The sequence below is a fragment of the Emys orbicularis genome, chromosome 10 (assembly GCF_028017835.1).
Source record: "Emys orbicularis isolate rEmyOrb1 chromosome 10, rEmyOrb1.hap1, whole genome shotgun sequence".
Classification (NCBI taxonomy): domain Eukaryota; kingdom Metazoa; phylum Chordata; order Testudines; family Emydidae; genus Emys; species Emys orbicularis.
In genome coordinates this window covers 61,589,575-61,605,872 of record NC_088692.1, presented here as the reverse complement: position 1 = coordinate 61,605,872, position 16,298 = coordinate 61,589,575, and positions in this window count along the sequence as shown.

Here is a 16,298-nt window from a genome sequence, read left to right as displayed (position 1 = left end):
TCTGCCCAGGAAGAAGTTCTACCTCTCTTGTATTTCCAGGGTGCCATTCACTCCAGTACCTGAATGCTAGCCCTTCTGTGGGGAAGAGGACATCTTGCATTGCTCAGTAACAATGCTTTGCTGTAGTAGATTATAGAGTGCTGCCATTGATAGACTGCAAATGTGGTGCCTCTTCAGCCAGAAGGGAAGTGGCTTTGCCCTGAGCCTTGGCACGTGGGGGAAAAATGCGATAAACTGCAGTTGAAAGGAACATTTTAGGCTAAATTCATACCAGCAGAGAATTTGCCCCTTAATCTCCAAAAGGAAAAGAAGGACCCACCTTCCACCACACCCAAAGAAATCTTGATGAAATAACATATGAGTGAAAAAAGATACAGTTCATACAAACCATTTCTAGTCAGTTCTGCTCTGTTACGCTTGGATAGTGTCCAGTAGTGAGTTACTATAGCTGCAGTCACTGAGCACTGATGTGTTGTGTGGTAATTGCAGACCATTGAAAACAATGGCACAGACAGTGCCATCAGGCTAAAAAACAAGGCACTGCCATGGGACTGAACAATAGAGTTTGATGCCAAAATAGGGGCAGCTCCTTGCAGCAAAAGTTTTATTAAGTAGATTTAGACACTTTCACGCCATGTCAACACAGACATCTCTTGTTGTTTATTTTTAAATTTAAAAAAGTTAAGATTTCTGCAAAAGCTAACTTTTGACATCTTGGAATTGTTCTGCAATAGGCTGTTGCAATTCCCACAAGCCATTGGGCCGGGAGTCTAGTTTTTTTTTTTTTTTTAAAGTAGTGGCATTCTAACTCTATGGTTATACCATATATCAGTTATGGGTAGATGTTGTTTATGTAGCTCTGTGTTGTTACTAGAGTATGTATTCACCAATATAGTTGCCTGTCCAGATGGACCATTTCTTGGTATTTATAAAACTGTTTATGGCTGTGCAGCAAAACAGACACATTTTGAGTAGTGCTGCTACACAAACAAGTTCCACAGATCACTCTCTTGTTGCTTTGCAGGTTATCGTGTACATTTCAGCCTCTCTTTCTGTAGCAGATGCATTCACTGCATCCACAGCATCATGCATCAGTTCAAATGTACAAAGCACAGCTGGAACAAATCCCATATTTGCATGCTGCAACACTGAGATGTGTAGATCCTGCCCTTTTTATGTAACATTTTCCCAAAGCTCAAATGCTCATTTATAAACATCTGCACATTTCCACAGAGGGAAATTGAAAACAAGAACTTAATAAAGAGCCAAAGTAGGTGTTTAGAGTTTTCTTTATGAATTATGGATGCAATTTCCACTTTGAGAAATCCATGGAGAAAAATACATCTCTATATATAGTCTATATACTGCCTGTGTAACATGTAAGTACAGCTTGTCAGCACGAATACCTATTGCCAAACCACAACCTCCACTTTGAGGCATAGAGTGGATGAAAGGAATAGAAAACCCACTAGAATGGCCAACAATCTGTCAAGGGAAGTCAGAGTGGTCTTCAAGCTAAATGGCACCATCTCTGTGGCCCCAAAGTCCTAGGCATTTGGGCTTCCATGGTTTCACAAGGGGTGTACTTGGATAGAGAACAATTGCTCTGAGCAGCATGATTCTCTGTCAAACCCACAGCGAAATGCCCAGAGGAATTAATGTTGACTCTGAAAGTTACTGACACGTGACCAGGATGTGGGTGGTCATGCCTAATGGTTGGAGAAGCTGTCAGGCCTGTTAGTTATAACAGGAGCCAGCAGGCAGGAACCAGACTCCACAGTCAGAGCTGGAATCAGAGGCCCAATACCAGAGCCAGAGTCAAAGGGCAGGGCTTGGAACAAGAACTGGATTACATGGAGGCAAGGTAGGGGCTGGGCTTGGAACAAGGCTAGGAAGAAGCAGGCACTATCACAGCCATGGGCAAATGCTTTCAGCAGCCAGTGAACTGCTGCTCCTGGGCTTAAGAGCCAGTCTGCTGACTCTTCCAACTAAATAGGCAGCATAGGCAATTAGGCAGCCCACTACAGGCCACCTGTGCTCAATAGGTCACCAAAGACGGGCTGTGCTGCAAGCCCTGATTCCTGACAGTTAATTCCAGTGGGTGTCTGATCTGCACAGAGGGAGGCAGGGAGTGGGTGTCGTGTTTGTGCAGGCAGGAATATGGAGCTGTTCACATGGGGCAGGGATCCATGGAATTTCCTGACACGTTATGGGACACTGACAGTCATGTGCATAAGGGGTCACGCCTATGCCCATTCTGCAAGGAGGCAAACCCCACTCCATCACAGTCTCGACTAGAGGTGGTCTGAAAACCCAAACATATTTCCCACAGGAAATTTCACAGGAAAAAACAATCCTTTTTTGAAACTTTTCAGCCAAAATATTTGGGGTTTTCCATGAGAATTTTTATTTTATTTAGTTTCCAAATAACACTGAGTTTTCACTTATAAAACATTTGGAAATTAAAAAGTTTCAGTTTTCTATTTTTCAGTCTTCAAGATTTCTCTCTAATTCTATTCTTTTCCTCTCTATTTTCTCCTCTGAAAAAAGTAGGGGGAACCCACTTCTCACACTAGGAAAAAATAGGAAAACAGTTGGAAAATGCATAAAAGTGGGGAATTTCCCTGTGGACAAAAAGATATGATTTAGTCAAATCCACATTACAGTGCAATTTTTTTCTATTTCAGAGACATTACTCCTGGTTTACACTAGAATGCTTACATTCTGAGTACAGAATTTGGCCCATGAGTTTTGTTGAGTATCTTCAATCTGTGGAAATTTTCCCAAGGGATTGTGGGACCAGACTCCCTATCTGTAGTAATGTGCTAGGCCACTGTCTCTTCCTAAATGAATTTGTGGTAATTAAAATATATCCAGCTTCCCTTCCTCAAATTCGTAAAATATGCCTATGGCTGAAGTAACCCAGGAGAGTATCAAGATTCTAAATTTAAAGTATTATCAGTGAAAGTTGTGAAATGCAAATAATTACAGCATTTGGAATTCCAGGATTATTGTCAGTACAAGGTAAAGCCAAGCTCCAAAGCACTTATTAAGCAGCAGGAGGGAAAAAGCAATCATAAAACTTTGATAACCTTAAGAGTAATGAGGCCTTTAAAGACCTGCTGACACCAGATGGAATTTTTTGGAAAAAAGTTGATTTTGAAACAATTTTGCTTATATAATCACAACTAATTGCTGCAGAAATTATTATAGTGTCACAGAGGATTAGGATTTCAAAAAAGGAATATACAGCAAGAGCACATAATTTCTTAGGCTAGAAAATATCCTGCTTTTCATGCTGGTGTTTTAAACAGTAAAATATGAAGCAGGAAAACCACCAGAACACGTGACAGGGCAGAATTGTTTTCCAGGAGACATCAATTGCTCTTTAACACCCACATCAGAGAAAGTAACACACTACAGTCAGTCTGCCTCATGAGAACCTGAAAAATAACTCCAGCTCAGACCCCAGGCAGGCAAAACTGTACACTGAAGAAGAGACAGAAGCTGAGCAGCTAAGGGAAATCAGATGTAGAGGCATACAGAGGAGATTGCTTTATAGTTCTTTTTATTAAGTAAATTCGGATTAACATATTCTTTTGTGGAGTGGGAAGTACATAGAACATCACAGTTACTCTATAGGAGCCCAGCCCTGAAAGGTGCTAGGCGTTGCCGTTAACGCCTCACTTCAGTTTGCTGTGAGGTGCTGAACTTCCTCAGAAACATCCAGTACCTTGCAGGGTTAGGTAGTAGGTGGGCATATAAGCATTTTCCTGATGTGTTGAGCCCAGCTCATTTTTATCTGGTAGCAAATAAGGTTTCTTAGGAGAATCATTCTTCCTTACCTTACAAAAGGGGTCAGAAGGCAGAACATTGATATAATTAGATAGATCTTGGCAACAAATGGTGTCATGTTGCAAGAGGGCTTTTTACATGTACTCCATGAGGCATGCAATGAACATGTTCTTCTTTAATAAAGCTGGAACCTGTCTGCACAAGCTGCTTTGTTTCTGAGTAAGTGGAGTCTCATGGTAACAAGGAAATTACTTGCAAGTGTGATTTACATTGTACAAGTAATGATTTCCTCTCCCTCGTTTTACCAATGCCTCTCAACTTCCCTACATTTCTAACATTATTTACCCTTTGCATTGTGCAAAATAGGTTCAAGTTAAATCATATCCCCTCTCTTAGCAATGGCTGTCTTACCAGGAACATCCTGGTCATTTCAAAAGTGTTACATTTATCTTGGGTATGGTGTGTATATATTCTATGCAGGAGATGAGAGTGCATAAATAATCATGTGCCACAAAGGTTTTATCATCACTTGTTGTAGACGACCTGAGTAACTCATTCATGGCTTGACCCAGTGAGAGTTATTCACGTGAACCCAAATTAATATTTTATTTAAGACATAAGCAGGATGTAGGCAAAACAATAAAATACTACCCAGGACAACCATTAAAATACACATTAGAAAATTCCGTAGCAGGTACTACAGAACACACAGCCCTTCCACAAAAAACATAAAGAGGCCATCCTTCAGGTCTCCAAAAACCCCATCTCCATCCCACACACTTGAGCTATTGTCAAATGCCTTTCTAAAAGGCTTGGGAGCATGCAGGGTTGGGTTATCTCACACCAATGGAGGGGAACTAAAGCTAAAAATGAGGGATCCTACCAGCAGCCCCCTTATAAACCAGCTGAAGCACCTCACTGATTGTAACTGAGGCAGTATCAGATGGGGAGAGAGGTCATTTCTCAGGCAGGCAGATCCCAAGTCATTTAAGGCTTCATATGTCAAAACTAATAGTTTATACTTCATGTAAAAGGAAGACATCAGCCAAGGCAGATCATAAAGTAGTGGTGTAATGTTCATGACAGGATACTCCACTTACCAACCCGTCCAGTGCATTCCTCAGTAGCTACTGAATAAATGTAAGAGATAGCCCTCCTTGCAACAGTCCAGCATAGAGTGACATTGGCATGGATTACTGTGGCAAAGTGCACATCCAAGAAAGAAAGGTGCAACCTTCTGATTAAATGCAGATGGAGAAATACAGTCTATTGAAACTAGTAGTGGCATAAAGCATCTGTTTGTAACCGGGACAGGTTCATGAGATTTCAGACTCTGAACCTGTCACTGGCCCAGGTCTGTTATTTATCAGTCCTGAGCCTTGGATGTTTATAATTTGAGGAGGATACACCTTTAAAATGGAAAGGAGGGAATATTTCTGTGACAGTTTCTTTTTACAGAAATAACTATTCTTGTCTGAAGCTGTCAGCGACTTGGAAAGTTAGAAATAATTGTGGAGGTAAAGAATTAGTGAAAAGAGCACTGATGGCAGAATCAAACCTGCAAAGTAAAAACAATGTATACATCGAGAATATTGCCCCGTTACTTTTCTACACATGGACATTCACTTGCACTTTTAAGAAGATGTCACACAAAGGCAGAGGATATCTTGTGGCATACATCTGAATTTCTTTATAGCCAACTTCAAGGAACTCTTAGACATGGCGAAAGAAGTACCTGTTTTGGGGGACTTATCTTACTTTGAACCCAAATCTCACTTAGGCCAACTTCCTGCTGATGACTCTGGGGAACAGGAGAGGCAGACACCACCTCCAGACTTTCATACCGTGCCCTTCCAAACCTCCTATCACACTTCAACTATTGGATCGTCACAGAAAGTCCACAGTGAAGCGAGGCGGGGGGGAAGGGCACCACATATTGACAAAATCTTTTGACTGCCCTGTGAGGTCTTCTCATGGCATGACTACCTCAAGATGCAAAATGTTCTAGAGCCTTCCTTGTATGAATACCTTTCCTGTTCATCTTTCCTAGCTGCCCCTCCTGAGGAGCAGTCTGCCCAACCAACAAAGTCCTCTCAGGTTGTACCCTTGCCTGAAAGACAGCCAGGAGGTCTGCTGCTACCTCTAAGCAGATTGTTTAGGTGAGACATTCTGTTCTCCTAAGCTCTTTGACACGATGATACAGTCAGTAACATCTGTGAGCACAAGCAAGACTTAATGAGTCCTTAGAGTCAGTCAGAGGGGTGTGCACATCACAGTGTCCCAGTGTGTCTCCCACACTTGTGACCCATTTCCACAGTTGAAGTACTGGGACTATGAATGACTATGTGTGGCACGAGGTGTATCAGAGTTTGAGGTGAGGAGGGGAAGCCTCCATAGGAAATGTCATGGGGGCTGGGGGATTCTTGAACTTCCTTTATAAGCATGCAAGACTACAAGTGTAGTACATCTGCTCCACCACATACACACTCCCCTGTCCAAGCCATGCACCATGGCTCATACCATAAAGCACTAAGCCATGTGAAAGGGGAGCACTATGGTATAACATTATCCAGAAATATCACTGCTTGACAAGAACCTGTCAAACTTCTTTCCTCAGGAGCAGCCAAGACCTTGAAAAATAGACAAGAAGTGCTTCAGTCCCTCAGCTGCTGAAATATAAATTAAAAACAATGAGTCAAGAAAAACTGTCTGACAGAAGAAACGTATGTCAGCCTCTTTCCCCACCACATCTTCCACAGGCTGATTGTCATCCAGGGACTGATGATCCTGCTAAGCAACCTCTGCCACCCCATCCTGAGCAACAAGATCCAGTTTGAAATGGAAAAAACAAAAAATAGTTCTTGTGGGTTGAAGCATTTCCAGAGATAATCCTATATATGCCTAATGCTGCTGGGGCTGCAGCCTTTTGGCTTTGGAAAAAGACTTTCTGAAAATATATTAATTACATAAAAGTTTATTAGAGCTGTGAAATGCAATAAATTTCATCTGTTTTGTCATGTACATGATAAATTATTGAAATAGTTTAATCTATTGTGGCAATTTGTCAGCACTGGCCCACATAGCAAGGATGAGTGCCAACTCCAGCTCCCTCACTCTCTCCCATCACTTGCTCTTATGTTTCTGTAAGGGTCTTTGCAAACCTCATACTGAGCATAGACAGAAGGGAGAGGACTGGGCTGACCACACCCCCAGGCAGTTGTCAGAACTGCCCATCTGTGGAGAGATGCACCTACAGCTATGATCAGTAAACAAGCCCAGCTATAGAGGAGGGAGAACAACATGGAAAAAAGAGGCAGGAAGGCCTAGGATAGCAGAGGGGCAACAGCTCTATACGAAGCTGCCTCTGAGAAACTGGCAGGGAGACAAAAGGAGACTACAAGCCCTGGCGTTTAAGAGCTAATAGGCCCAATTTAAGTTAAGAGGTTCTAGACTGGTCTAATTGTAGGTGAATTGAAGGGGACCAATTAGGAGAAAGTTGGGACCCCTCAAGAGACTGCACCAAGATCAGCTGACAGTTCCTTTATCCTCTTTTCCCTCACTGCCCTCCCACTGGGGTAGCTGCTCCAAGAAGTGGCCCTTTTACATGGCATGCCAGTATGAAAACGTTACAGGCTGCAATTTCCATTCTTCCTAGCTTAGGTATATCAAGTAATTGTATTTAGTCTGCAGTGCATTCATTTCAACAACTGGTCCCTAACCCCATCACCATCTGTTCATAGCGACACACCGCACTAGCTGGCACTTAATTTGCTTCATAAGATAGCCATATGTTCCTTCCAAAGAGGGGTAATTGAAATGTGACACTGGTATCATTTCCCAAGATCAAGAGTTTCATCTAACCATCAGTCACTGCTGCCCAGGAATAGCAAATGTGCCCAAGAAATCGGGCCTTAAAGTTTGCTGTCAAGTGATTCAGTTCTAATGATACATCCATTAGTCAAAGCGTGACTGAAGCTGGTTGGATATGCATATTACCCATTATTCATGTTCTCTGACTTGTAAGAGTTAGATATGAGGTGGAAAGGTGTACCTGATCAATGTCAGCATACAGCTCACATTCAAGCCAGCAGAAGTTCTTTCTCAAGCATCCTAATGTAGAATCAACCTTACAAACCAACTGAAAACATGTAGGTCTGGACTAAAAATGCTGACATTTGATCTGTGTAAATTGCACTTTTTATATTTGCAATATCCCTAAATTGCAACATACTATACATGTTCTGTTATAGGATATTGAGTGCTCTCTTGATATCACATTAACCATTTCAGTGTTATAGTAGAGTTAGGTCATAGAATCAGAGCAATTGGAGAAGGCAAAGACCTACTGGTCGGCCAACTCAGAATTGTTCCCATGCTGTACATGTTTAATCCAGCCTAGTTTTTAATGCCTCAAGTGCTGAGCCCACCCCTTCACTTCTTCCTGGAAAACTATTCCACAGCCTCATAGGTCTCCGCACAGGCCAAAAACTCTACCCTGTCCTCAGCAGATCATATAACCTGAGGTCATGTCCAAACTAACCCTCTCCTGGTGTTTGGCTAGGTGCCACTGGCTCAAATGAAACCCCCCTCCCATCTGCTTTATACCCTGGTTACATCCAACTGTCAGCAAGAAGTATTTATCCTGAATTTTATGCCTGGTTTTGGCAACTGAATCCAGACTAACTCAACAGAAAAGCCCATATTCCCATAGACAGTCTACCAGCCTTGCACCATCTCTATCTATTCCTGATATTTAATCAAAATTTCCCTTTGTCCTTATCAGCCCTTTACTCCTAGTTGCTATTGGTTATTCTTGTGCATTGGATTGGTTTTGTGTTTGTTTGTTTGTTTAAATTACATGGGGGACACAGTCAATTATGCAATTATTCTATTTCAAATGCAGGCTGTGTAAGCAAGTCTATAAACAAGAGACCATGTATGTATCTTGTTATGAAAATGTAAAGTTCCTCCTTATTACCTTTATTTGCCTCTGCCTCCACACTGCTCATTTAATGGGAGTAATAATTGGGAGTATTATTTTGGGTGTTTAAATTTTCTTGACAGTTTGCCTGGAGAGATTGTGATTGGCACATTGTATAGATATTGGCAAAATAAACTAATTTTAATGCTGTTTTTGGAGGGTTCCTTCTGCACCACAGCCTACCTACAAGTCTGCCAGGAACATTGTTGCTCTTTGTGGGCAAAGGCATTCCTGTGAGGCAATAGTTACAAAGGTTTTAATCCTACCTGACATTAATCTTACTGTGCTTACCTTCCCATTCACAGAAATAAGCAGCCCCAGGGCCCTCAGTTACCTCAGAATCCACACCAAATGCAACCAGAGCTAATAGGCAGCCTTAGTGTTAGTCTTAGAAATCACACACTCTTGAGAAATCCTTTTTTAGTCTCCAGTTGTCTCTGGTTTCTGAGGAGAAAGAGACAGACATTAAGTAGGTGCATGTTACAGAGCATGTTTGCCAAAAGATGTTTGACTTCAGAGACGGGGGTTTTCGCTCTTCAAACAAGCCAGGGAGTTTAAGTGCATCAGAAAGTATCTGTGCCTCTAGGCAGAAGATGGGAGCCATGGAATTAAACCTATTTAGGGACTAAAAACATTGTTATAACTCTTAACATTTTGGACACAGCTCTGTCTGCTGTAGGTATTGATTAGGGGAAAGAACCGGCATGACTTGACTTGTTCTGTTTTTTACTGTGTGCCAGCATTCAACGCAAGGCACAGGATTAAGAACAGACTCCTTGGCCTTTATTCTTGTTTGCAGCTGAGGAGTGCATAGTGACAGCAAGGGGCTTTGTGCATCTCCTATCCTGGGCTGTCTCTGTGTTGGTCCTCTGGCATAACTTAGAGTAGCCCATAGAATGCACTAAGTTACACCAGTTGTCGTCAGCTCCAAGGGATGGCTGGAGATCACCAAAGCACAGAGAAGCCCCAGCTGAGATCCCTTTCCTCTGGCCAGTCCCTCCTTTTCCTTTATATGCTAGCCACAGGAAGGTGGGGTGGCAGGGAACTCTGAACCACTAGGGGATTCTCCTTTGCTTGGGTGATTCCTCCCATGCCTGGCTACACTGGCTTTATTCCAGTGGCATGGTGCAAATGGTCTTTAATGTGAGGGAGAAGCTAGGAGGATAACTCTACTGTGTGGTTTGCAGATTGAATGGAAGTTATCTTTACATCTCCATTTTAATTCTTCTCTTTCACCTTGATTTTCTGGGAACTAGGATTGCACAGAATAGGAATGTAAGTGGGAGTCAAGCCCTTCAAGCTCTTAAATAGCAAAGAAATTTCATCTTGTTTGTCTGTAATCCAATGTATCATATGACAGCTTTCTGAAAATGCTAAAGTCTTATTGTACCTGTGTACATGTGCAGCGGGCATGCATGAAAAGGGTAACTTGTAATCAGTCCAGCCACCTCCCACTGTCAAGACATGCCCAAGTCAGATACTGTATTCTTTAAGCCGCTTACGAATATAAATCCCTCGGCTTCTGTTACATATCAGCAAGACTGAGCATGTATCAATGTGCTCATATAACTCCTTTAAAACAAACACACACACAAGAAAATTAAAGTAAAAGGTCCATATGAGTAAAACTGATTTGCACTCAAATCACCAATCTGTATGATAATGAATCCATTTCAGTTCCTACTGAATATTGTCACTGACTTCAGTATTAGCAGGACCCCACTCTCAGAGACTGTCACCAATCAGAGATAGCAGAACCCACAACCCATATTTACATTCTTTTAGAAACTGCAGGATTGTAGCTTGCTGCCCACTTGGATGTATTGTGGAAGTCTATTTAAAGTTAGTCAAACAAGAACTGGCCTGAAAACTAGAGAGTAATTGAGTGAATATTGTGGCATGCATTTCAAAGATATGCTTAATTATTAATTTTATAAAACATGATTATACTTCGATGGTAGAACCTTACAGTTCTTTCAGTAAGAGTTGGTAGAATGTAATGAGGTTATCAAATGTCCCTGAATATATATTTATCCATTTTAAATGCATATGAAGCCAAATTCAACGATCCTATAACTCCATTGAAACTAGTGGCGTGACAATAGGGATGAATTCTGGTTGATTGTGTTATAGTATATACTCAAAGAAGTCGTCAGTTTACCATTTTGAGACATTTGTGCTAACACAAGTGATTTTGGTGGCACTAGGAACATAGGCCTTGCCACATTGGATCAGTTTGATGGCTCATTCAAAGCTGGTATGACAATGGGTTGTGCTGGGTCATGATGTGTTGTGCAAAAAAAAGTATTTTCTTGTCATAATTTTAAATATACTGCCTTCCAGTTTCATTGGATGGTCTCTTGTTAGTTTAGCCTAGTTTAGTTCACAGAACTGGAAGGGACCTCGAGAGGTCATTTAGTCCAGTCCCCTGTTCTTGTGTTATGAAAAAGGGTAGCTAAGAAAAACAGATGGGTTTTCTCAAAGCATTCATTATTTTATATATATATCACGTCTTTTCTTATTTGTGTCCTCCCTAAATTTAGCAGTCCTAATCTCTCCTCATATGGAAGTCTCCCAAGGACTTTCATCACTTTTGCTGCCCATTTCTGAACCCCTTCTATTTCTGGTCGTTGGAATTGGGGGAGGTGGGGGTTGATAACAGCATTCTAATACTCTCAGTTCTATTTTCTATCCATTCTTTACATATCCTAACAGCTTCTTTGCCTTTTCTAACCACTACTGTGGGCTGAGCAGAGCCTTTCATGCAGTTATTCACAGTGACACTAAGGCTACATCTACACAGCCTATGGCAGCAAGCCCCCCAACCTGGGTCAACAGATTCGCATTAGCACTCCAAAAATAGCTGTGTAGACAGTGTTTTGAAGTTGCAACTCAGGTTAGAGCCCCTGCCTTAGGCTTCAGAGCCTGAGCTGCAGCCTGAGACAAGTTTAAAGCTGTGTCTACTCAGTTATTGTTAGAGTGCTAGTGCAAGCCCCACAAACCCAAGCCTGTCAATCCAGGTTAGGTGGCTTGCGTCTGCAGGCTGTGTAGACATACCCTAGGTCTTTCTCCTGAGAGCTTACAGTCGATTTAGAACCCAGGAGTGGATATGACTAGCTCAAATTATTTGGTCCAATGCATATTACTCTGCATTTTTCAACACAGAAGTTCATCTATCACAGGGGTGAGCAAACTTTTTGGCCTGAGGACCACATCTGGGTATGGAAATTGTATGGTGGGCCATGAATGCTCACGAAATTAGGGGTTAGGGTGAGGGGGGGTGCTCTGGGCTGGGACCAAGGGGTTCGGCAGGAGGGAGGGGGATCAGAGCTGGGGCAGTGGGTTGGGGTGGAGGAGGTGGTCACAGGTGCAGCTCCCAGAACCAGTGGCATGTCCCCCCTCCAGCTTCTATGCGGAGGCGCAGCCAGGTGGCTCTGCGCGCCGCCCTGTCCGCAGGCGCCGACCCTGCAGCTCCCATGGGCCACAGTTCATGGCTAATGGGAGCTGCTGGGGCAGCATGCAGAGCCCCTTGGCTGCCCCTAGGCCTAGGAGCCGGAGGGGGGGGACATGCCACTGCTTCTGGGAGCTGTGCGGAGCAGGGCAAGCCCCCGACCCCACTCGCCAGCGGGAGCTCAAGGGCCAGATTAAAACGTCTGGCGGGCCGGATGCGGCCCCCGGGCAGTAGTTTGCCCACACCTGATCTATCATCATGTTGTCCAACCATGTGGCTATGTTATGACCCCCCCCCCAAGTTTTTTACACTCTTTTTTAGGGTTGCCCATCCTAAATATTTTTGCAAAGATACAAATTAAAAATTACCCATACCCAGTTTGCCAAATTCTTTCCTCATTCAAATCCCTCCTAAAGATTTATTCACAATGCCCACAAGATGTGAGTAACAACAACCACCAAGTTACTCCCTCCTCTGGCTTTCCCAGTGCACTTCTGTGTATGTCTTGTAGGCTGTCATCTCGTCAGAGCAGGGACTAGAGCACGTGGCTGGCACTTAGCAATAACAGCTACTGCTCACAAAACAGGTATAGGTTCACTAGGAATTCTGCTCATGTGACTGAAACATCAGGACATAGTTGAGATTCAGCAGGCTAGTATGGGAAAAAACTAAAACACAGAAATCCAACCAGGCCAACACATGTTCATAAACTCATTTCAAGTGCTTAGGCATTTCTGAAATCACATATCCGTAGATGTTATTATAGTACACACTGCATCCTGGATGCTGCCAGATACAGGCACAAAGGTCACAAGTTAAGGTGCAGTATTGGAATTAACTCTGAGAAGTGGTTGCATTCTTTCTACTACTGTACTAGGGCTAACGTTGTTCTGACACAATTAGTGACAGATTCTACTGTGATGGACTCTGTGATGAGGAGCACAGTGTAGAAAGACAGACTGATAGCTAGAACACAGAGAATCTGTTGTTAGTAACAATTACTGACACACCCCCCCACACACACACACAAATGTACAATATAGTTCTGCTAGTTCTTTTTGTTTAAATTGTCACAACATATTAATATCCCTGGGATACTGGCATCAACTTCAAAAGTTCAGTAAAGCCCCAACTCACTGTTTTATTTTTACACCTCAGCATGTTAACATTAGTAATCTATTGCTCACTTAACTTCTTTGTAGGATGTAATGGCATCTGCAGATGGTTCAGAAAGCTGCTGTTAGGGTACTTACTCCCACTAATCTATCTCAGCAAATCATTCCCACTCTGCAGTCGCTTCACTGGCTTCCTGTTAGCTAGCTTATTGACTATAAAATTGCTCTCCAACTGCACCAGCAGTTTACCACTTTACCCTTCTGATTCAGAAGATTTGCTTTCTCACTCTACTCCCAGGTCATTCTCTTTATCCTGGTCTCCACTGTACCTGTGCTGAACACTGCCAGGATAGCTCAGAACAAACATGTTCAGCATCCCTGGTTTTAATCACAGTTTCTGAAGTGGTGCTCAACACAGTTTGTCTTTGCCTACGTGTGTAGCTAAATCTCATTCATCTCCAGTGCAGATGCAATACTGCCAACACCCAATGTCAGCAACTGGTAATTTTCCTAGTGTAGACAAGGTTTATTATGTCCATCGGATACTATGCTTCGTACCATTCATAAATACCAGCTTCAATCACAAGCCATTGTGACTAATTAACATTTGAGTTCACCAAGCATCTGGTTGTTGTTGACCTTGAAAGGGAGACAATGAGGTAGAGGACCAGATCCTCAGCTGATGTAAACTTGTGCACCTGTGTTGAATGCAAATGGAACTATGCTGATCTAGTCCATCTGTGGGTCTGGACCATAGTCTTTTCTTAAAGTTTTTTTTAATTAACATGGTCTTATTCAAACCATGTAACGCAAAACAAAATCCCTTGGATTATTTGCACAAGAGGCCATATGCACATGTAAATCTACCTTGCATGCTAAAAAATAATTTCTCACACAAGAGCCTGCTCACAAGCAGTCCCAGTGAAGTCACTGACATTTCTCTGCTCTAAGTCGCTTTATCACTTGCAAACCAGTCTTTCTATGGCATACTGAACTATGCAAAGGGTACATATCACCTGGTACACCTTAGCCTGCAAGGCTCAAATATGGGACTTGTGTATGCAGGGAGAGGAGGAGGAGTTGCGAAATCTTAAAATATATTTGGTATTCATCTCTTTCTGATGAACAACATTTTCTACCTCCTGTGTTTCACAATTCTGCCTTCCCAGTGTGAATTATTGACAGTAATTTTAATAAGATAGTAGCCAGTCATTGTAGGACAGGAGGTCATTTGGGTCCAAAGTGAGAGACAGCCTTCGTCATGAAGAGCAGCTGGGAGAGGGTACAGAAGTGTTTAGTGATCATTTAACAATTGTACTCCACATTCTGATGTGAAGGACTTTGGAGGACAGGATTAGAATTCCAAATGACCTTGACAAATCGGAGAATTGGTCTGAATGCAACAAGGTGAAGTTCAATAAAGATAACTGTAAAGTACTGCACTTAGGAAGGAAAAATCAAATGCTCAAAACATAAAATGAGGAATAAGTGTCTAGGCAGCAGTATTGCTGAAACAGATCAAGGGTTACAATAGATTAGGTATCATACATTGAATATGAGCCAACAATATGATGCAGTTGCAAAAAAAAAGGCAAAATGTCATTCTGGGGTGTATTAAGAGGAGTGTCACATCGAAGACGTGGGAGGTGATTGTTCCATTTCACTCAGCACTGGTGAGGCCTCACCTTGAGTATCGTGTCCAGTTTGGGGCACCACACTTTAAGGAAGATGTGGAAAAACTGGCAAGAGTCCAGAGGAGAGCAACCAGAATGATAAATGGTTTAGAAAACCTGACCTATGAGGAAAGGTTACAAAACTGGGCATATTTAATCTTGAGACAAGACTGAGGAGGGGACCTGATAACTGTCTTCAAATATGTTAAGGGCTGTCATGAAGAGGATGGTGATCAATTGTTCTCCATGTCCTCTGCAGGTAGGACAAGAAATAATCAGCATAAATCTGCAGCAGGGAGACTTAGATTAGAAATTAGGGGAAAAAATCTAACTATAAGAACAGTTCAGTACTGGAATAAGTTACCAAGGGAGGTTGTGGAATCCCTATTACTGGAGATTTTTAAGAACAGGTTAGACAAACACCTGTCAGGGATAGTGTAAGTATACTTGGTCCTACCTCAGCGTAAGGGGGATGAACTAGTTGACATCTCAAAGATGAACCTTTAAGTCAACAATCAGCATATAGATGATGTTCCCAAAATACTGTAGACTGGGAATCCTTTTCCTGCCCACTACCCAGAGTTCACTGTATTTAGACAGATTGGGGTATTTCTACTGCTGATGATGCTAATTTAAAGAACTGAAGCCTATGGGCCTAATTCTGATTTCACATATGCTGGTGTAAGATTAAAATCAAAGCCTTTGTTTAAAAGATAAACAAACAGACAAACCAACCCTACATTTGTACAAAGTTTCGTGCCAGGTTAAAAAAAAAAAAGTGAGGTTTCACCTTTAGAAGTCCTTTCTAATTCTTCACCCTCTGCCTGGGATGATCCTCAGAATTAGCATTCTGTAATTTAATTAGTGTTAAATGGCAAGAGTTCAAAATTTTTTAGCTGTAAAAGGGATAAGAAGAAACATTTCTAAGGCTATTTACGTCAATTCTCATTCAGACTTATCTGTCCAGTTCCCATGATCTGAAATCTTAAAGCTAGTCTCAGCACATTTCCTTAAATATTCTTAGCATGCTTTACTGATTCAGAGTTGGTTTTTCCATTGTGCTGATCACAAATCATCAGACAGGAAAGACCCCTCTTTCCTCTCTGACATGGGGAATGAGTTTGCAATCCATCTGCCTTTATCATTCACTTGGGTGCAAGTATGATTTGAATAGAGAGCTTCAAACAAAGGCTTTTACAATCTTTCAAAGGCAACATACATGGATAAGGACTGGCTAACTGAAAAATTCACTGCGTTTTTCTCTGATCCATATTAGGAGAATC